Source organism: Arachis stenosperma, chromosome 10, assembly GCF_014773155.1.
Source record: "Arachis stenosperma cultivar V10309 chromosome 10, arast.V10309.gnm1.PFL2, whole genome shotgun sequence".
Classification (NCBI taxonomy): domain Eukaryota; kingdom Viridiplantae; phylum Streptophyta; class Magnoliopsida; order Fabales; family Fabaceae; genus Arachis; species Arachis stenosperma.
Window position 1 is genome coordinate 20,557,960 of NC_080386.1, and position 21,891 is coordinate 20,579,850.

General features: G+C 37.6%; 1 pseudogene; it reads right to left on the reverse strand.

Moving 5' to 3' along the window:
• LOC130956843 (sucrose-phosphatase 1-like) overlaps positions 1-21,891 on the reverse strand; it is an 87,488-nt pseudogene that overhangs the window by 28,733 nt on the left and 36,864 nt on the right.

Genomic DNA, 21,891 nt, shown 5'->3' on the forward strand with positions numbered 1-21,891 from the left:
GGAACATCTCGAGGCTTCTATTTCCAGATTGCAAGAAGCTATGGATCAAATAAAGGAAGAACAGAATAATCAAAGTAGCATGATTTGCAAATTGCTCAAGGAACAGGAGGAGCAAGGGCGTGATCTAAGGGAGCTGAAGCGCCAAAAGATTAATCCATGAAAAAGCACCACACATATTAGAGGAGCACCTACTCCTCAAAACAACAGGTTGCTGAGTTCCAAAATTTTTTTCTTTTCCTGCTTTTAACTTAGTAATAGGATAATTATAGAAATTTACCTTAGGAGATATTTAGTTTATCTATTTTGATTTTATTTCCAGTTAAGCTGTAATTTATTTTTCTCATCATCATCAAGCATAAATAAAGTAGTAGAATTTTTTTTAGAATAAAGAAGTAATCTATATTTATGAGTTCTTAGTAATAAAGACTATAATTAATTATATGTGGTGGCAATACTTTTTGTTCTCTGAATGAATGCTTGAACAGTGCATAAATTGTACCTTGAATTTGATGAATATTGGCTCCTGAAAGGATGAGGAACACGAAAATTATTATTGATGATCTGAAAAATCATGAAATTGATTCTTGAAGCAAGAAAAAGCAATCAAAAAAAAAAAAAAACAAGCCATGAGCCCTAGGTAAGAGTAAAAAGGATCCAAGGCTTTGAGCATCACTGGATAGGAGGGCCCAAGGAAATAAAATCCAGGCCTAAGCGGCTGAACCAAGCTGTCCCTAACCATGTGCTTGTGGCATGCAGGTCCAAGTTACAAACTTGAGACTGAGTGGTTAAAGTCGTGATCCAAGGCAAACAGAGTGTGCTTAAGAGCTCTGGACACCTCTGACTGGGGACTTTAGCAAAGCTAAGTCACAATCTGAAAAGGTTCACCTAGTCATGTGTCTGTGGCATTTATGTATCCGGTGGTAATACTGGAAAACAAAGTGCTTAGGGCCACGGCCAAGACTCATAAAATAACTGTGTTCAAGAATCAACATACTACACTAGGAGAGTCAATAATACTATCTGAATTCTGAGTTCCTAAGGATGCCAATCATTCTGAAATTCAAAAGGTACAGGGAGATGCCAAAACTGTTCAGAAACAAAAAGCTACAAGCCCCGCTCATCTAATAAGAATCTGAGCTTCAATTAAAACTCTAAAATATTATTACTTCTTAATTTCTGTTAAAACCTATTTTATTTATCTAGTTGCTTGAGGACAAGCAACAGTTTAAGTTTGGTGTTGTGATGAGCGGATATTTTATACGCTTTTTGGGGGTAATTTCATGTAGATTTTAGTATGTTTTAATTAGTTTTTAATAGAATTTTATTAGTTTTTAAGCAAAAATCATATTTCTGGACTTTACTATGAGTGTGTGTATTTTTCTATAATTTCAGGTATTTTCTGGCTGAAATTGAGGGAGCTGAGCAAAAATCTGACTTAGGCTGAAAAAGGACTGCTGATGCTGTTGGATCCTGACCTCCCTGCACTCGAAATGGATTTTCTGGAGCTACAGGAGTCCAATTGGCGCGCTCTCAACGGCGTTGGAAAGTAGACATCCAGCAATATATAATAGTCCATACTTTGCGCAAGGATAGACGACGTAACTTGGCGTTGAACGCCAAGTTCATGCTGCTGTCTGGAGTTAAACGCCAGAAAAACGTCATGATCCGGAGTTGAACGCCCAAAACACGTCATAACCTGGAGTTTAACGCCAAGAAAGGCCTCTACTCGTGGATAGCTTTAATCTCAGCCCCAGCACACACCAAGTGGGCCCCAGAAGTGGATTTCTGCACCAATTATCTTAGTTTATTCATTTTCTGTAAACCTAGGTTACTAGTTTACTATTTAAACAACTTTTACAGACATTTCTTGTACCTCATGACATTTTCAGATCTGAATTACATACTTTTGACGGCATGAGTTTCTAAACTCCATTGTTGGGGGTGAGGAGCTCTGCAGCGTCTCGATGATTTAATACAATTCCTTTGTTTTCCATTCAAACACGCTTGTTTCTATCTAAGATGTTTATTCGCGCTTAATTGTGAAGAAGGTGATGATCCGTGACACTCATCACCTTCCTCAATCCATGAACGTGTGCCTGACAACCACCTCCGTTCTACATCAGAATGAATGAATATCTCTTAGATTCCCCAACAGAATCTTCATGGTATAAGCTAGATAGATGGCGGCATTCATGAGAATCCGGAAAGTCTAAACCTTGTCTGTGGTATTCCGAGTAGGATTCTGGGATTGAATGACTGTGACGAGCTTCAAACTCCTGAGGGCTGGGCGTTAGTGACAGACGCAAAAGAATCAATGGATTCTATTCCAACCTGATTGAGAACCGACAGATGATTAGCCGTGCTGTGACAGAGCATAGGAACGTTTTCACTGAGAGGATGGGAAGTAGCCATTGACAACGGTGACACCCTACATAGAGCTTGCCATGGAAGGAGCCTTGCGTGTATTGAGGGATTTCAAGGAAGAGTTGAAGTCAAAGGACAAAGCATCTCCAAAACTCCAACATATTCCCCATTCCTTTATAAACAAGTAACTCTATTGTTCTCGTTTACCTTTCCAATCAAATCTAATAATTCCAACTTACAATTTTAAACATTTTGACTTTTTACAATTAAATCCAAATAACCTTGTTGACATCCTAACTAAGATTAATAAAATAAATATTGATTGCTTCAAACCAATAATCTCCGTGGGATCGACCCTTACTCACGTAAGGTATTACTTGGATGACCCAGTGCACTTGCTGGTTAGTTGTGCGAATCAAAAACTTCGTGCACCAACCGTCAGTTGTCCATACACAAACAATCCCCGGCAACGGCGCCAAAAACTTGGTGCACGAAATTGTGATCACTACAACTTCGCACAACTAACCAGCAAGTGCACTGGGTCGTCCAAGTAATAAACCTTACGCGAGTAAGGGTCGATCCCACGGAGATTGTTGGTATGAAGCAAGTTATGGTCACCTTGTAAATCTTAGTCAGGCAGACTCAAATGGGTATAGATGATGAATAAAACATAAAGATAAAGATAGAGATACTTATGTATATCATTAGTGAGAGCTTCAGATAAGCGTATGAAGATGCCTTCCCTTCCGTCTCTCTGCTTTCCTACTGTCTTCATCCAATCCTTCTTACTCCTTTCCATGGCAAGCTTATGCAAGGGTTTCACCGTTGTCAGTGGCTACCTCCCATCCTCTCAGTGAAAATGTTCCTATGCTCTGTCACAGCATATGGCTAATCAGCTGTCGGTTCTCGGTCAGGCCGGAATAGAATCCAGTGATTCTTTTGCATCTGTCACTAACGCCCCGCCTGCTAGGAGTTTGAAGCACGTCACAGTCATTCAATCATTGAATCCTACTCAGAATACCACAGACAAGGTTAGACCTTCCGGATTCTCTTGAATGCCGCCATCAGTTCTCGCCTATACCACGAAGATTCCGGTTAAAGAATCCAAGAGATAAACACTAGAGCCTTGGTTGCTTGTAGAACAGAAGTGGTTGTCAGTCACTTTGTTCATAAGTGAGAATGATGATGAGTGTCACGGATCATCACATTCATCAAGTTGAAGAACAAGTGATATCTTGGACAAAGAACAAGCGGAATTGAATAGAAGAACAATAGTAATTGCATTAATACTCGAGGTACAGCAGAGCTCCACACCTTAATCTATGGTGTGTAGAAACTCCACCGTTGAAAATACATAAGAACAAGGTCTAGGCATGGCCGAATGGCCAGCCTCCCAAAGTGATCAAAAGATCTAAAGAAAAAGGTTCCAAAGATCAGAAGATGAAAATACAATAGTAAAAGGTCCTATATATAGAGAACTAGTAGCCTAAGGTGTACAGAGATGAGTAAATGACATAAAAATCCACTTCCGAGCCCACTTGGTGTGTGCTTGGGCTGAGCAATGAAGCATTTTCGTGTAGAGACTCTTCTTGGAGTTAAACGCCAGCTTTTATGCCAGTTTGGGCGTTTAACTCCCAATTAGGTGCCAGTTCCGGCGTTTAACGCTGGAATTTCTTGAGGTGACTTTGAACGCCAGTTTGGGCCATCAAATCTTGGGCAAAGTATGGACTATCATATATTGCTGGAAAGCCCAGGATGTCTACTTTCCAACGCCGTTGAGAGTGCGCCAATTGGGCTTCTGTAGCTCCAGAAAATTCACTTCGAGTGCAGGGAGGTCAGAATCCAACAGCATCTACAGTCCTTTTGAGTCTCTGGATCAGATTTTTGCTCAGATCCCTCAATTTCAGCCAGAAAATACCTGAAATCACAGAAAAATACACAAACTCATAGTAAAGTCCAGAAAAGTAAATTTTAACTAAAAACTAATAAAAATATACTAAAAACTCAACTCAAACTACCAAAAACATACTAAAAACAATGCCAAAAAGCGTATAATTTATCCGCTCATCAATGTACAACGTGGGATAACAATGCTTGAAGGTGGCTCCAAATTTCCTTACCTTTTGAGTTAAGTTTTCTTCTCTCTAACATTCTTCTCTCCAAATTTTGTTAATTGATTCTAATTATTTAAATGTGTTCTTGTTTGACAATTGACTGAACAAAAGTTGACAAGAAGGGAAGGTATAAGCTTTTCTTGTTGTTTAGGAAGCTTGTAGACAAGATTGCAGCTTCTGGTTATTATGTGGTTGTTCCGTACTTCTTTTATGGTGAACCCTATGATCCTTATAATACTAATAGATCTTTAGGAGAGTGGTTAAAAGATCATGGAAAAGTTAGTTCATTTTAATGATTCAACATTATTTCTTAGTTCATAACTTTCTCTTGGTGAACCCTATAATCTCTTGAATGTTTAGTTTAGTAGTTCTTCAATATGGATAAAACTTCAGAAGTGTAATGCTACAATCTTGTTAGGATTTGACAGGTGGTAGGCTTGTTCTGGTTGAAGGAGTGGAATCGCCATTATATGCTCTCGAGGTACTCATTTTGATTGTGCACAACTCCTTCTTTGTAAAGGGTTAATGAAATTGACTTCGAGGAGGTTAAGGTAGCTATTTCCAAAGGTCACCACCTCACTCCTGACTTTACGGGTACTTATCTATCTATCTATCTCTATTTGTTGGTGTTTATTATCTCTGCTCTGCTGATTCAACAAATTTCTATCTAACACGTCTTATATTTTTTGTACGATTTGGTTGCAATAGTTGGTGTTGTCCGCTCTGTTACTTACATGTGCTGTTTGATGTCTTTGCAGAAGTAAACCCTCTGCAAAAAGTTTCGACTATTGTTCATGGAAACTTAAAGCTCTCCGAGAGGTAATTCTTGATAAGGAACCATGTTTTTTAACCCTTCTTTCTTATTTTAATGCTTATGGCGGTGCTCCATTGCACCTGTTGGTTATCACTGGGTTGTCAAGGTTATTTATGTACATCATGGCTATCAAAATGAAGGAAACATGTTGGGATATCCTAATTTAAATCTGAAACATGACATGTATTTTATTTAAGTATTCTCCATTATGTTCACTTTTTGGTTTTCTTAGTCTAATTTGTGTAGTTCACTTTATAAATACGTGAATTTGTGTTTCTTTACAATACTTATGTAAGTCGTGGAATTATGTAATACATACTACACTAGCACTTGCCCTTGGCCGTCAACTAAATCCAAAAGCAGCTACTGAAGCAGAAAAAGTTTTATTATCTTCTCTGAAAGCACTGGAGGATTTCTGGCTCAATGGAGATAATGGAGGCTTTCTGTGTGATGGCACCCAACCATCGGTGGCTAATCTCAGCATGGTTTGTGAACTTATGCAACTTGAGGTAACTAGATATGACTTGATCATTATTATAGTCATTAATGCTTCATTACCTGATAAATAGCTCTTGTGAGTATGGTAGCTATATTCCTAATTTGTGAGCTTAAAATTTCTTATTGTAAACGATGCTATCAATTGACTCGTCATCTTGAAATCTTTGGTTGAACCACAATGGTGGTTGGTAATATGTGTGATATCTTTTAGCATGAATATATAAGATATTTAATTCTCTAATTGAACTCTGAATTATCACAATTTTTGTATGAGAGGGGTCGTAGTCGAATATTATCTCCTTACAAGAAAATTCTTCAGTGGATTGAGAATACTAGAAATGTCAAAGTAATAAATTTGTGGCACATTGTGGGCTTTGTTCTATATGCAAATCAGGAAGAAATAGTCTCTCCTCCCTGGTAGGTCTGTCCTTTTCATGGGTGGCATTATTTTAAAGCATGTACGTGATAGTCTTTCTTTTCCTTTTTCATTCTTTGGTAAGTAAAAGGCTGAAGGTTCCAAGATGTAAAGCTTTAATGCTAAAAATGTTATCTATTTACAATTATTGCTATAAGTTCATCAGTTTCATTGATTATAATTTACTTCAATAACAAAATTTTGCTTGGCTGCAGTTGGATATTAGAACCAAAATTGTGCCTAAGGGATAGTCTATACCGTTTGGCTAAGAGGGCCGAGCAAAGACATAATGACTCAATTGCAAATGGTTGCACCGGAGATGATCAAGCATGCAAATCAATGATGCCATATAATGGTAGCAGGTATTGGTTGCTGTCTTCACTTCAGTTTTATTGCTCAGAGTTATAAGTACTTAATGTCAGTGCATAGAAAGTACTGTTAAACAAAATTTTTTAATTTATTGCAGAAATATAATACTATTTAATCTTCTTGATAAGTATAACATGCATCTTCATTCAGGTGTATGGGATTCATGGATATGGAAACTGACACAAACCCCATTGATCGATCTATAGCACATACACTTACTGTTTCACAGGCCCTATGATCAATCAATGTCGCATCCGTATGATACTATACCTTTCAAATCCAGTGCCACAATATGCTTTCATTAATTCTTAACATGCTTAAATGAATGAAGTAGAATATTATCGTTTGATCCTTGCTTCATTTTCTTTATTCAATTGATGATAGATACATGGGTCACTAAATTCACCAGTAAAGACTGAGCAACACGTTTGTCTAGAAGACTCTTCTACTGGAGTGAGAAAGAAGACCGTAGGAGGTAACACCTAATCAGTGTCTAAATCAGCTTTGGCATATTTAGCTATCTATATAATGATGAATTTTTTCAAGGGCATATATGTATAATTATTCAGGCTTACTTAGATCCTGTAGTTAACTTGTAATTCATTTTTTTGCTTTAGAATCATTGTTTCTCTTTTTATAATATGTTTATCTTCTGTATATGGATTATGATTTTTAATTGAAAATTGTTTGGCTTACGCGGTTGTTTCTATTTGTTTTCTATGCTTTCTGCAGTGGTTATCACTCCTCCACTCCTCCAAAAATTATTGTGGCATGCAGAAGAAACCCAGAAGTCTTAGCAGAACAAGCCGCCAGGAGAAAGAGAAAACGTTGAATGGATCTTAGAAGAATTGAACAACTAATGTCCAGTCTGTGCTCATGTGTTTCCTTGTAAACCAATGTTGCTTGGGGATTATACTCTCTATATTTAGTTTAATTCTAGACTAGGTTTATGTTTATATTTAGGCTAATTCTGATAGTGGTTAGTTACAAGAGCAGATTGTTTTATACACCTTTAGTGTATGCTACATACAGATTTTACAGATTTTTTTCTAGTGGTATTTGTTTATAATTATAGTTGATGTCAATACACTTTGTTGATGTATGGTTGACTGGTTGTTAGTTATTATTATAGTTGATGTATTAATATACTTTGTTTATGTTTTGAATTATATTAACTTATTTATTTATAGTACTTTTCTTTTAGTTTGATAATACGATGAATTTATTTATTTTTTGAAATATTATAAATATTCGAATACAAATTAGATAAAAATTTGTATTAAATTTATATTTATTTTGTATGAAAATAAGTTTATTTTGTAATTAAAAAAATAAAAAAATTCTATTTTACTTTACTGACGGATTTACAGGCGAATTTTCTATCTGTAATCAGGGTGTGAGATAATTTTCCAAGGTTCAAATTACAGACAAAAAATCTGTCGGAAAGTTCGACGTCTTAGGGAAATGGATGGAGAATTTACAGAGGAAAAATCTATCGGTAACTGGTAAAAATTCGTCGGTAACCAAAAATTCGTCTGTAATAAAGATTAAATATGTCTGTATTAATTCATTTTCTAGTTGTGTAGAATATCTAGAGTTAAAGATTCATTGCTACCTTGAATGATTTAGAGCGATGATTCAAAGGATCTATGCCTAAAGAAGCTAAATATGATTGTTCTGCTGATTCGAATTTATTCAATGCCAAGAAGGCATCACCTTAGCAAATATAAGCCTGCAAAGTGGATTAAGAAATTTGGTGACATGTTTCTACAACAATAGAAGTGCATCTAAATTTAAGACAAATCCTTAAATGATAAGTTATATCTAAATATCAGCCTCTGTTTGTTTCGTCATAAGAAGAGCAAATACAAATGAGAAAATAACATTTTAGGCATTTATATGGAAGGTCTAAGAAAACATGAATCAAGAGTTAGTGACCTCAGAATAGCAAGGAGCTAAGTTCGAAGCCTCCCTAGCATCTTGAAGGGCCCCACAATAGTTGCTCAATTCCAACCTTACAACTGACCTGAATCAATATAATACGAAACAGTTTCAGTCCAATATCATCATAATCAAATTTAAACTGGTGATTGTTGAAGAATTACTTGCATTTAAAGAGGACATGCATGCCACTAAAGGGCTCTAACGTGCAGAACCAAACATTCTATTAATGACAAGTTTACCACACACCTTTGTACTCATAATGGCGGTGACAACACAACCTTGCTGTTCTTCACCTACAATGTTGACAAATATTAGGTACAAGTAAAATGTACAACATATTTTTCTAATCAGATTATGGATGCCAGCTACAACTCCTAGCAAATAAGTTATTAAGTAAACACATTCTAAATTTAAGGATAGAGATAATACTAAACACTTGGTTATTTTGAGATATGTAAAGGGGATGGAAATGGAGAAAAAGGAAAAAAAAATACAATGAAAAATTAAGTGAAACTTATACCATATAGTTTCCACTTGTCAAACTTCAATAACCATGTATCCGAACCAATCTGTGAAGCTGACACATCATCCACTCAAATCTTCAATCTTTTTCCTTGGCTGTCGCCGTACATCTTCCTCAAAATATTTAGATGGTCCTTGATATGATGCTCAGTACCAGAAGGATGGATAAAAATACCAGTTGGATGTTGCATATTAAATGAAAGAACAACTTAGAAACTTAAAAAGGCGAGATAAGTAATTTTCAGATACATCCATGAAATAAAAAGGCACTTATAGATTAATGTTTCATTTCAAGTAGTTGGAAATTATTGAAAATATTACAAGAAAGAAAAGTTCTCCAAAAGAAAAATTTAGAAAAAAAATTCTTAAATAATCAGTAATCTTTTAAGTTTTAACATAAATAGACACATGATAAGTCTGCAAAAGTAAAGGATGTCAAACATACAACAACAACCTTTAGTCCAGCAAGAAATAGCTTAGTCTCCTCAACTTCTGCACGCCTCCACTTTTCCAATAACAAGTTGAAGTTTACTACTTCATGTGCTAGATGCACATTTTCAATGTCTTTTGTAAGATTTGAAACATCTCTAGGCAAAATGTTTGTGCCTAACTTGAAATGACCTATAGTTTGTATAATCCCAGCTGCACATCGCTCTAAGGCATGAAGAATCTTGAGGTTATTTTTAGCATTTACAGCATCCCACTATAATAATTCTTCTTGAGCATTGCTTACCTATACAATGAATAGAAACAGATGCACTAAGAAAACAGTATCAATCTTGACTAATAAGGTAAAGCATGACAATAAAATGGATAGAACACCAACCATGACGCCATGGACTCTTGGAATGCTGAACAGCTCAGCATCATTTCCAAAGTCACCACAAATAATAGTATTAACAGGTCATTTTCTTTCGCTCTCAAATTTTTTTAGTAGATAAGTGATAAATCCCATTTTAGGGTTTATCTTGTATTGAATTTAGAGGATTTTATCAATTTTTCCCACATTTATTCACTAAAATAGCATTATTTTGTAAATTCTCCTTAAATTGTGCTTAAGAGTGAAAATATGCTTTTAGGCCCAAAAATTGATCAATTTAATTCACTTTAATTTCATTCGATGCCTTGATATGTTTGTTAAGTGATTTCAGGTTTAGAAGGTAAAGATTGGATTGAAGGAATAAGAAAAAGCATGTAAAAATGGAGAATTCATGAAGAAATGAGGATTTGCTAAATTCAGGGCGACGTGTATACGTGGCCCATGCATACGCGTGGGAGAAAATCTATCAAGCGACGCGTATACATGGCCCACGCATACGTGTGGAAAGCAGCACGTGACCAACTTAAAGGCAATACGGTGGGGTGATTTTTGAGCCATTCAGACCCAAATCCAACTCATTTCTAATGCTATTGAATTCAAGTATTGGATGAAAATGAACTAAGTAGTCATAGTTTAGTTTTTACCATGTTTTAGGTTAGATTTCTAGAATTTAGGGTAGTTTAGGTCCCATTATCTTAGATCTAAGATTTTAATTCTTGTTCTTGTTAATCCTCTTTATATTTTCTTGTTCTGTTGCTTTAATATTCTTAGTTTCTCTTGTTAGTTTCTTTATTTTGTTTATTTTAGCTTATGAACAATTGTTGGATCTCAATTTCCTTTTAATGTAATTTTATATTTCTATGTCTTTTGATGTTTACCTTACTTGCTATTGTTGATTTCTTGCTTTTGTTAGTTATAGCTTTTATTAATTCTTGCTTTTATGATGTTTACCTTTATTGCACTCTAGGTGTTTGATAAAATATTTTCACTAGTTATAGAGTAGTTTTCTACACTCTTAGCCTAGGCTAAGGGAATTGAGTGATCTTGAGTCATTAGGTCTAATTGGATTGGAGATTTGAGAATCCTTGTTGGTCAATTTGATACCCATTGACACTAGTCTACTACTAAGTCAATTAGTAGCTAGATTGAGACTTATGGGTTGATGTTGATCAAGCCTATTTGACATACTTCAAGCATAGAATTAGACTTAATGTGTTTGGTCCCTCATAATTGTCAATATATGGTTTGTAGCCAAGGATGGTGATCTCAATTTCCAAGCCTTAGCTAAGAGTTCTTTTGCCATTTAATTTATCTTTTTGTTACTTTAGTTACCTTTCATTTAATTCCTTGCATGCTTATTTATTTTTTTGCTATTTACTTTTCTTGTCAATCACCAAATCAAACTCCCTTGTTCCTTCATAGCCAATAATTGAGCACTTCATTGCAATTCCTTATGAGATGATCTGAGCTTTAAATACTCTCGGTTTTTATTGGGGTTTGTATTTGTGACAAACAAATTAAAACTTTGATTGAAGGTTGTTTATCGGTTTAGACATACTTGCAACGAAGTTCTTTTTCTATTGAGAAATTCTAGACCGACGATAATTCTCACATTAAGTTTTTGGCGTCGTTGCTGGGAAATTGCAATAGTGTTATGTTATTGGCTATTGTGAATCTACGAATATCTTTCTTGTGGTTATTTCTTGGTTTTGCTAGTAGTTAGGAGTTTGTTTTCTTTATTTCTTTTTAGTTTTTATCCTTATTTCCTCTTTTCACTATGAATTCTCACCCATTTGGCTATGAGTTTGGTTCTAACTATGTTGTAGGAGATGGGAATTACAATGACAACATGCATCAAGGATGGAACAATCAAAGATAAGAGGAGTCTCAAGGATTTGATCACCCTTCTTGGCACCAACCTTCTCAAATGTGCTATGAGTAAGAGCCATTCCATGATGTATACCAATCCAATGGTTATGGTGGACCTCCTTGTGATTATCAACAACCACCACCATATGCCTATGAACCCCCTCCTTAATATGGCCCTCAACCATCATACTCACGAGCTCTATACCACCAAACACCTCCATATGACCCTAACTCATATCCACCATACCAACCACCTTATGAGCCATATGAATCATACATAAAACCACCCCAATTCCGCCACCAATACCATCAAGAACCACCACCTCCATGCCATTACCAAGATGAACCACCTCCAATGTATGAGAACTTTTAACCACAACATGAATTCTCCTTTCTACCACAATCCTCCATGGAAGAATATCCATATCCATCAATCCAAGAGCAATACGATCCTACCTATGTTAGCCAAGTAGAACAAGAGCCAATGGATCATCTCAAGGAAGCAATGGATCGGTTTCAAGCAATCATTCGTCAAAAGGAGAAAGAGAAAGCCCAAAAGAGACACGAAGATATCATGGCTAACCTTGCCAAAATTAAAGCCACCTTGGACTCATGGGACTCATGCGACAAGCAAAGCATTTCCACGGATGAATGTAAAAAATCAACCGAAGAGAGGAGCATGAAGGAGATTTTAGAATCTCAATGATGAGCGGATATTTTATACGCTTTTTGGGGATAATTTCATGTAGATTTTAGTATGTTTTAATTAGTTTTTAGTTAAATTTTATTAGTTTTTAGGCAAAAATCATATTTCTGGACTTTACTATGAGTGTGTGTATTTTTCTGTGATTTCAGGTATTTTCTGGCTGAAATTGAGGAAGCTGAGCAAAAATCTGACTTAGGCTGAAAAAGGACTGCTGATGCTGTTGGATCCTGACCTCCCTGCACTCGAAATGGATTTTCTGGGGCTACAGGAGTCCAATTGGCGCGCTCTCAACGGCGTTGGAAAGTAGACATCCAGGGCTTTCCAGCAATATATAATAGTCCATACTTTGCGCGAAGATAGACGACGTAACTTGGCGTTGAACGCCAAGTACATGCTGCTGTCTGGAGTTAAACGCCAGAAACACGTCATGATCCGGAGTTGAACGCCCAAAACACGTCATAACTTGGAGTTTAACTCCAAGAAAAGCCTCTACTCGTGGATAGCTTTAGTCTCAGCCCCACCACACACCAAGTGGGCCCCAGAAGTGGATTTCTGCACCAATTATCTTAGTTTACTCATATTCTGTAAACCTAGGTTACTAGTTTACTATTTAAACAACTTTTAGAGAATTATTCTGTACCTCATGACATTTTCAGATCTGAATTACATACTTTTTGACGGCATGAGTCTCTAAACTCCATTGTTGGGGGTGAGGAGCTCTGCAGCGTCTCGATGAATTAATACGATTCCTTTATTTTCCATTCAAACACGCTTGTTCTTCTCTAAGATGTTCATTCGCGCTTAATTATGGAGAAGGTGATGATCCGTGACACTCATCACCTTCCCCCAAACCATGAACGTGTGCCTGACAACCACCTCCGTTCTACATCAGACTGAATGAGTATCTCTTAGATTCATTACGCAGAATCTTCGTGGTATAAGCCGGATTGATGGCGGCATTCATGAGAATCCGGAAAGTCTAAACCTTGTCTGTGGTATTCCGAGTAGGATTCTGGGATTGAATGACTGTGACGAGCTTCAAACTCCTGAAGGCTGGGCGTTAGTGACAGACGCAAAAGAATCAATGGATTCTATTCCAACCTGATTGAGAACCGACAGATGATTAGCCGTGCTGTAACAGAGCATAGGAACGTTTTCACTGAGAGGATGGGAGGTAGCCATTGACAACGGTGACACCCTACATAGAGCTTGCCATGGAAGGAACCTTTCGTGTGTTGAAGGAATTCAAGGAAGAGTTGAAGTTCAAAGGACAAAGCATCTCCAAAACTCCAACATATTTCTCATTACTGCACAACAAGTAACACTGTTATTCTCTTTTATTTTTATAATCAAATCTAGTAATTTCACTTTTAATCCTATTGGCTTCCTGACTAAGAATAATAAAATAAATATAGTTCATTTCAACAAAAATAATCTCCGTGGGATCGACCCTTACTCACGTAAGGTATTACTTGGACGACCCAGTGCACTTGCTGGTTAGTTGTGCGGATTGCAAAAGTGTGATTGCAATTTCGTGCACTACTCAACATGAGATCAAAGAAGTGGAGTGTGTTGTGCAACAAGTGGAAAGGATGGAGATTGTTAAAGAAAAATAAGTGGTTGAAGACCTAGGCGAAGTTGAACAAGAGGTGGATTTCAAGATTGAGAACACTTCCACACCAAGTAATGTTGTTGGTGATTTTGTCGAAGTGGTTAACCTTCTTCTATTGAGCTTGAAATTGATGTTGAAGAGGATAATGTGCAACCTCTTGAGCATATTGTGGATGATGAGAAATTGGAAGAAGTTGAGCAAGTAACAAGTCTTACTATTGAAGATGATTCTACACCAACTAATGTGCTATTTGAGATTGTTGAACCTTCCTCATTGTATTGTGAAATTGATATTTAGGAGGCTAGAGCACAACCCCCGACACATGTCTTGAGCAATGAGGGATGTATAAAAATAGTTGGTGAACAAGGAATTGAAATTGAAGAAGCTTGCCAAGAGGTGGAGGTAGTCGAAGAAGAGCACAAGAAAGTGGCACTTGCAAGATCATTGGGACTACCCCTTCCTAAGTCACCATCATCCATTACATCATTCAAGTGGGCAAACCTCTTATTCCTAAGCTTCATTGTCCCATTTGAATATGGTTTGCTTAAAACGGATAGGCAACATAGAGTTCTTTGTGGATTGAAGAGTAAGGGAGAATTGTGTAGTGGTTGTCAAAATGATGTTAGGCTCATTAAGGTTGAACCCTCAAGGCATAGGTCCCATGGTTGGAGGAATGCTAAATTGTATGGATCTAGGAGGAGAATTTGGTGCTCAAATGAGAATTCGGCTTGCTTACCAACCAAATGAAATCATGATGATCAATTAGAAGATGGGTGTGAAAACAAAGTGTGGGATCTTGGATCACAAAAAGAGGATCAATTTTAGGAGCTCATGGTTTGTGAAGAATTCCATCAAAGCTTGATGCAAATGACTTGGAATGATGGAGCTTATTGGAGATTCAAGCATTGGTGGAAGTTCAAAGATGAATTCAAGCACAAGCTTCCTTGATTAGAGCTCTCCATATGTCCAACTTGAGGACAATAAATAAAAGTGCTAGGTGGGAGACACCCCACCATGGTAAACTCTTTCCATTCTCTTGTAGATATAATCAATGAATAAATTGAGTTGCCATTGTTAGGTAGTTTTCTTTCTCTTTAAACTCTTGCATATCTTGTTTTGATTGTTAGGTTACTTGTTAGATTCATGTTTTGATTAGAATATTTGTTTTTGAATTGCATTTTGCTTGAAGTGCAAGTTTTGTTTGCATTGCCTTTGAAAAAATTTTCAAAAACTAAAAAGATTTTTGTTAAGTTTAAAATTTTGGTTGGTTTAGAGTGTAAATAGGGTAGGAGAGTATTTAATTTTGTTTTTATGCTTTCTTTTAAAAAAAAAGAGTAAAAAAAAGTGACGCCCACGCGTGCACGTGGCCAATGCGCACGCGTCGCGCTAATGCTGTTGCTGCATGGGCCAAAAACTAGAGAGTTGTGCTGGTAGGGTGCCAAAACTGTGCGTCTAGCACAAATTCCACTCCACGCATACACGTGACCGACGCGTAAGCGTCATCTCCATTTTTCCCCTGTCACGCGTACGCGTGACTCCCTTCCCTGTTCACACACCTTTTTTTTCTTCTCTTATTTCCATTTCTTTTCTTCTTCTCTCTTCTTTTCTTTTATTTTCCTCCTCCAACCATCACCCACCACTATCATTCACCATCCACCATTTTCTCCTTTAGTTAGTTAGTTAGTTAGTTAGTTTGTTACTTCAATTTTCTGTTTTAGTGCTAAGTGTTGGATTATTGATTTAATTTGCTGATTTTGATGTTAATTTGTTATACCCATGAAAAAAAAAGGAAACAGAAGTGCATAGTCACGTGGGTGGCACATGCCCCCACTTAAACCCCTTCCCCCTCCTTATTCTCTCGAGCCTTCCCTGATCCCTCCCTCTCTCTTTTATTTTCATTTCCTTCATACAAATCAAAACCAAACCCTCTCTTTTCCTTCATCTCCTCTTCCATTCCATCTTCTTCATTTCAAAATCTTCATCCAACCATAACACACCAGATTTCATTTTACCCTTTTATTTTATCTCTATTTTAATATATCATCTATATCCAAAGTAAATTTTTATTTTTCACAACCCCAAATCAAGAAGCTCATACTAATGAGTGAAGGAAGCATTCAAATTTGAGTTCCAATTATTATTGAGGCTTCAAGGTAACTCTTTGACTCAATAATTAGTCATATTCCCAATTTTTGTCATCTATATATTTATGGGAATGTATAAATCCGAATTAGGGTTATTAGGGTTAGAAAATTTGGGGCTTTTCTCAAGGTGAGTAAGATTATGTTAATTGACAATATTAGTAGCTCACAAATATCATTATTGTCATATTTTTAGAGTTGTAGAATTATTGGACATCATTTGGTAGCTTGTTGACGAGCTCAGAGTTGCTTCCGGTTCTTTTGAATCAAGTTGTGAGTGGATATTATATCTATAATTGTTTTCGGATATATTATTATCAATAACTATGTTGAATCATTAATTTTGGAGTTTAAAAATACTTTATTATTGTGATTTCTGAATTTTTGAAAATAAATATTGATTTGTGAAACTTACAATTTTATAAAAATACACACGAGACGGATATTTATATATTTTGTAAAGTATAAATGTTTTCTTATTTGACCTTAGGTAAATTTTAATTAAATTTTAGTATGCAATCCTATATATATTGATTTGCTATGGAATTTAGTAGTATGTTATAAGCACTAGAGATTTTTATAAGTGATTTGGTTTGGATTGGTTTGGGAGACTCTGACTAGAAAACCGTAGTTAACGGCGGTTATGACGTTAACCTAGATGCATCTGGCTCAGACCTCAGCTAGCAGGGGCGTTTCTAGCCTAACGTGTAGGCCACACGTTGGATCTGTTATACCGTACGGGCACACTAGAGGAAAGGGCTACCCTTAGAGGTGGAGCCGCCCTAGATGTGTAATATTTGATTTGATTTGACTTCTGGAATGAGAACTCCCATTTCAGTTCATCCGCTTAACTATTTATCTAATGTTTGTATAATTAATTAATATGAATTCCTCATCTCTGAAAAGAAATATAATTTTCAAGGTAAACTCTGTATTGTCTCGTGTGGGTTATAGATGTAATGTTTGCTCACTGAGTTGCAAAACTCACCCTATTATATTCCCATGTTTTTCAGATACAGGAGTCATTCCAGGTTCCATTCCACCTGCCCCTCAGTAGATCTTAGTCATTTTGGTGAGCCCTTCTTCTTTCCAAGGGCTAAGTAATTATGTAATGGGACCTTTGCTCAAAATTTAGATTATGTCAATGCTCCATATGTCACAGGCAGGATCCTCGTATGGGTTATGTTATTTTGAATCTTGAACTGTTTAGGTAGTGATTATGATTTGGTTATGTAAGACTTATGGTTTTAACTATATACTCTTGTTATCAACTTCATATATATATGATGCGTATTTTGGATATATTTGGTTGTGGATATAATTTGGAATATGTTGTTGTTGTTATCTTGGAAATGGAGGTTTATTATTAATACAGGGAGTTAATATTTATGTTGGTAAGGTCCTAGAAACAGAGGAGATTCTGTCCGTTTTTCTGAAAATTTAGTCGTTTGGCTTGCTGAGGGACTTGTCCCTTGAGCGCCAGTCATGGCTTGGTTCGGGTCATGACAAAGTGGTATCAGAGCTTTAGGTTTTCCTGTGTAATATGGAGCAAGTGTCCTTTAGTAAGATCACAATTGTGCAAATGGAAGCCGGCCCATTTTCATAAAGTGTGATGTTACTAGAGGCCTATAGGAAGTTGTCCTCAATCTTTTGGTCTCATAATTCTTTCTGTCTGTCCTATTGTCTTCGAACTCCATATATATATGTCGTTGGTTATTCAATCGCTCTACTTACTCGATAGGTGGAAGATGCCATCTAAGAAAAGACGTGGTGGAACTGTTGGTGCTCCTGATACTGCTGAATCCAATAGGGCAGTTTCTCCGCCACTTGGAGCGCTTCGACAAAGGCCAAGGAGCCAAAGAATAGCTGATAGGCGCGAAGGAGAGATACCCCGCGAGAGAGTTCAAGAGAACCCCGCAGTAAGAGAGGCTCAACCGGACTTAGCAGCTGAATTGAGGGGAATGAATCAAACTCTTAATGCGGTGTTACAGGTTCTAACAAATCAAAATAGGGGTGAAGCGAGACTTCCTAATGCGCCAAATCCTCAGCCTCATAGGGTTCATCAATTATTTGGGGATCAAGAGCCGCCAATTGAAAAGTATTTGAAGTTGAATTCGTCCACTTTCAATGGAGATTCATTGGATGAAGATCCACAACAATATCTAGAGGATGCAAAGAAAGTTATTCGAGCTCTCAAGTGCACCAAAGAATGGGCTGTTGAGTTAGTATCCTACAACTTGCGTGGTTCAGCAAGATATTGGTATGAGTCTCTTCTTGAGAGCAAAGAAGCAGCTGGACTTCCTCCTCCTTCTTGGGAAGAGTTTACTGAAGAGTTTCTTGCTCAATTTTATCCAGCTAACAAGCAAGCAGAAGATGCAATTGCCTTTGAAAGATTAAGGCAAGAGAATATGACAGTGACTGAGTATGCTAAGGAGTTTACTAGACTTTCTAAGAGTGCTCCGTACTTGGTGAATTCAGAAGAGATGAAAGTTCGTCGTTTCGTTCGTGGATTGGCAGAACCTATGTTCACTACTCTTATGCCTGAAGTTGGACGCATGTCTTTTAAGGATGTCCTAAACTCTGCCTATGGAATTGAAGCTGGGATAGCGGAGAGAAATGCTTTTAAGGATGTTGGTAAGAAGCCCAAGATGAAGGGACAGTTTTCTGGTGGATCTAGTTTAGGAGGATTTCAGTCTCATCATGGTCAAACTAATCAGCAAGGTTATTCGGGGTATCGAGCTCGTACTCAAGCATCTTTTGGTGGGGTTGCTTCTTCTGGATCTGCTCCCATGAGTGTTTCGAATCCCAGACCTTTTGTTAAGAGCACCTCTCAATCTAGTGCACAGGGTTCAAATCAGACAAGGCCAGCTCAGCCCTATTGTCTTCAGTGCGGGAGTTACCATTCCGGTATATGTTTCAAGGCTACTGGTGCATGTTTTGGTTGTGGTCAATCTGGTCATCTTAGGAGGGATTGTCCAAATCCTAGAGGAGGCTTTGCTCCAGGTATTGCACGTCCTACAACACCAATGCCATCATCTTCAGCTATGTCTCTTGGAAATTCTTCTGGTCCTAGTGGCAGAGGAGCAGGTGGCAGGGGTCAGACTTATAACAGAGTAGGGAGCCAAAGAGGAAGAGGTCAAGCACGTGTGTATGCCTTAACACGTCAAGATGCTCAAGCTTCTCATGTTGTGGTGGCAGGTACTTTACAAGTTTGTTTTTTAGATGCTCGAGTGTTATTCGATACGGGTTCTCATTATTCATATGTATCTCCACATCTTGCATCTCGTTTCGATAAACAACCTGAACTGTTATCCTACCCATTTCATGTTGGCACTCCGCTTGGAGTCTCCACGATGGTTCGAGTCGTATTTCGGTCTTGTGTTGTTAGAATTAATACCGTTGAAACCTTAGCTGATTTGATCCTTTTAGAACCAATGGAAGATATTGATGTCATCTTAGGCATGGATTGGTTAGCAGCTTGTCATGCTGATGTGGGCTGTTACTCCAAAACTGTGAAGTTTGACATACCGGGTATCTCACCTTTTGTTTTTAAGGGTGATGACTGTTCCACTTTAGCTAGCATTATCTCATCTATGAGTGCTATGCAATTGATGGATAAGGGAAACCAAGGATTTCTGGCAGTTGTTAGAGATGTTGATGCCGAAGTGCCTAGTCTTGATCAGGTTCTTATCGTTAGAGAATTCCCTGACGTGTTCCCTGATGAGCTACCGGGGATGCCGCCTGACTGTGAAGTTGAGTTTTCTATAGAATTGGCTCCGGGAGTCCAACCTGTGTCCATTCCTCCCTATCGTATGGCTCCAACTGAGTTGCGAGAATTAAAAGTTCAATTGGAAGATATGCTAGAGAAACGATTCATTCGTCCTAGCACTTCTCCGTGGGGAGCTCCTGTTCTATTTGTAAAGAAGAAGGATGGAACGATGCGACTATGTGTGGATTATCGTCAGCTCAATAAGATAACTGTTCGCAACAAGTATCCATTGCCAAGGATTGATGATTTGTTTGATCAACTTCAAGGAGCTACCTGTTTCTCAAAAATCGACCTGCGTTCAGGGTACCATCAATTGAAGATAAAAGAGGAAGACATTCCAAAAACTGCTTTTCGTACTCGCTATGGGCACTATGAGTTCTTAGTAATGTCCTTTGGTCTGACGAATGCGCCTGCAGCTTTCATGGACTTAATGAATCGAGTCTTCAAACCTTTCTTAGATCGCTTTGTTATCGTCTTCATCGATGATATCTTGGTGTATTCGAAAAGTGCTACGGAGCATGAGTATCATTTGAGGATTGTGTTACAAACCTTAAGGGATCACAAGCTCTATGCTAAGTTTTCTAAATGTGAGTTTTGGCTTGATCAGGTGACATTCTTGGGGCATGTGGTATCAAAAGATGGAATCATGGTGGATCCAAAGAAGGTTGAAGCCGTTCAGAAGTTGCCAAGGCCTACTACAGTGACAGAAATTCGTAGCTTTCTAGGGTTGGCCAGCTACTATCGGCGATTCATCAAGGACTTCTCGAGAATTTCTGCACCATTAACCAAGTTAACTCAGAAGAATGTAACGTTTCAATGGTCAGAAGCTTGTGAGGAAAGTTTCCAGACACTTAAGGCTTGTCTAACCTCAGCACCAGTTCTTGTTTTACCTTCTGGGTCTGGGGGATTCTCAGTCTTTTGCGATGCATCTCGGATAGGACTTGGTTGTGTATTAATGCAGCATGGCCGCGTCATTGCCTATGCCTCGCGACAACTCAAGAAGCATGAGCAGAATTATCCAACTCATGACCTGGAGATGGCAGCGGTCGTCTTTGCTTTAAAGATTTGGAGACATTACCTTTATGGTGAGACCTGTGAGATCTATACGGATCACAAGAGTGTGAAGTATATATTCCAACAAAAGGATTTAAATTTAAGGCAACGGAGATGGATGGAGTTGCTAAAAGATTATGATTGTACCATTTTGTATCATCCTGGAAAGGCAAATGTTGTAGCAGATGCCCTCAGTAGGAAATCTATGGGTAGCTTGGCCCATATCACTCTTGGAAGGAGACCAATTGTTGAAGAAGTCCATCAATTGAAGGCCAGTGGAATTCAATTTGATCTTGGAGAATAAGGAGTTTTCTTAGCACATGTTCAAACCCAATCTTCCCTGATAAAACAGATCAAGGTTGCACAAAGTGATGATCCGAAACTAAGAAAGCTTATGGAAGATGTTCGCAATGGGAGGAACTCAGACTTTTCTCTTGATCAAGATGTTTTGCGTTGTGGTCAACGCTTATGTGTGCCAGATAACCCCGACTTGAAGAAAGCTATTTTGGAGGAGGCTCACAATTCTAAGTATACCGTTCATCCAGGCTCCAATAAGATGTATCAAGATTTGAAACAATTGTTTTGGTGGGAAGGCATGAAGAAAGACATAGGAGTTTTTGTTTCTCATTGCTTAACTTGCCAACAAGTTAAAGCTGAACATCAAAGACCTGCTGGGTTATTACAACAGATTGAGATACCTGAATGGAAGTGGGAAAGGATTACAATGGATTTTGTAACAGGTTTACCTCGTAGTTTTAAAGGTTTTGATTCAATTTGGGTAATTGTGGATAGAATGACGAAGTCAGCTCACTTTCTTCCGGTGAAAACAACTTTCAGTGCAGCTCGGTATGCTCAACTTTATGTTGATGAGATAGCTAAGC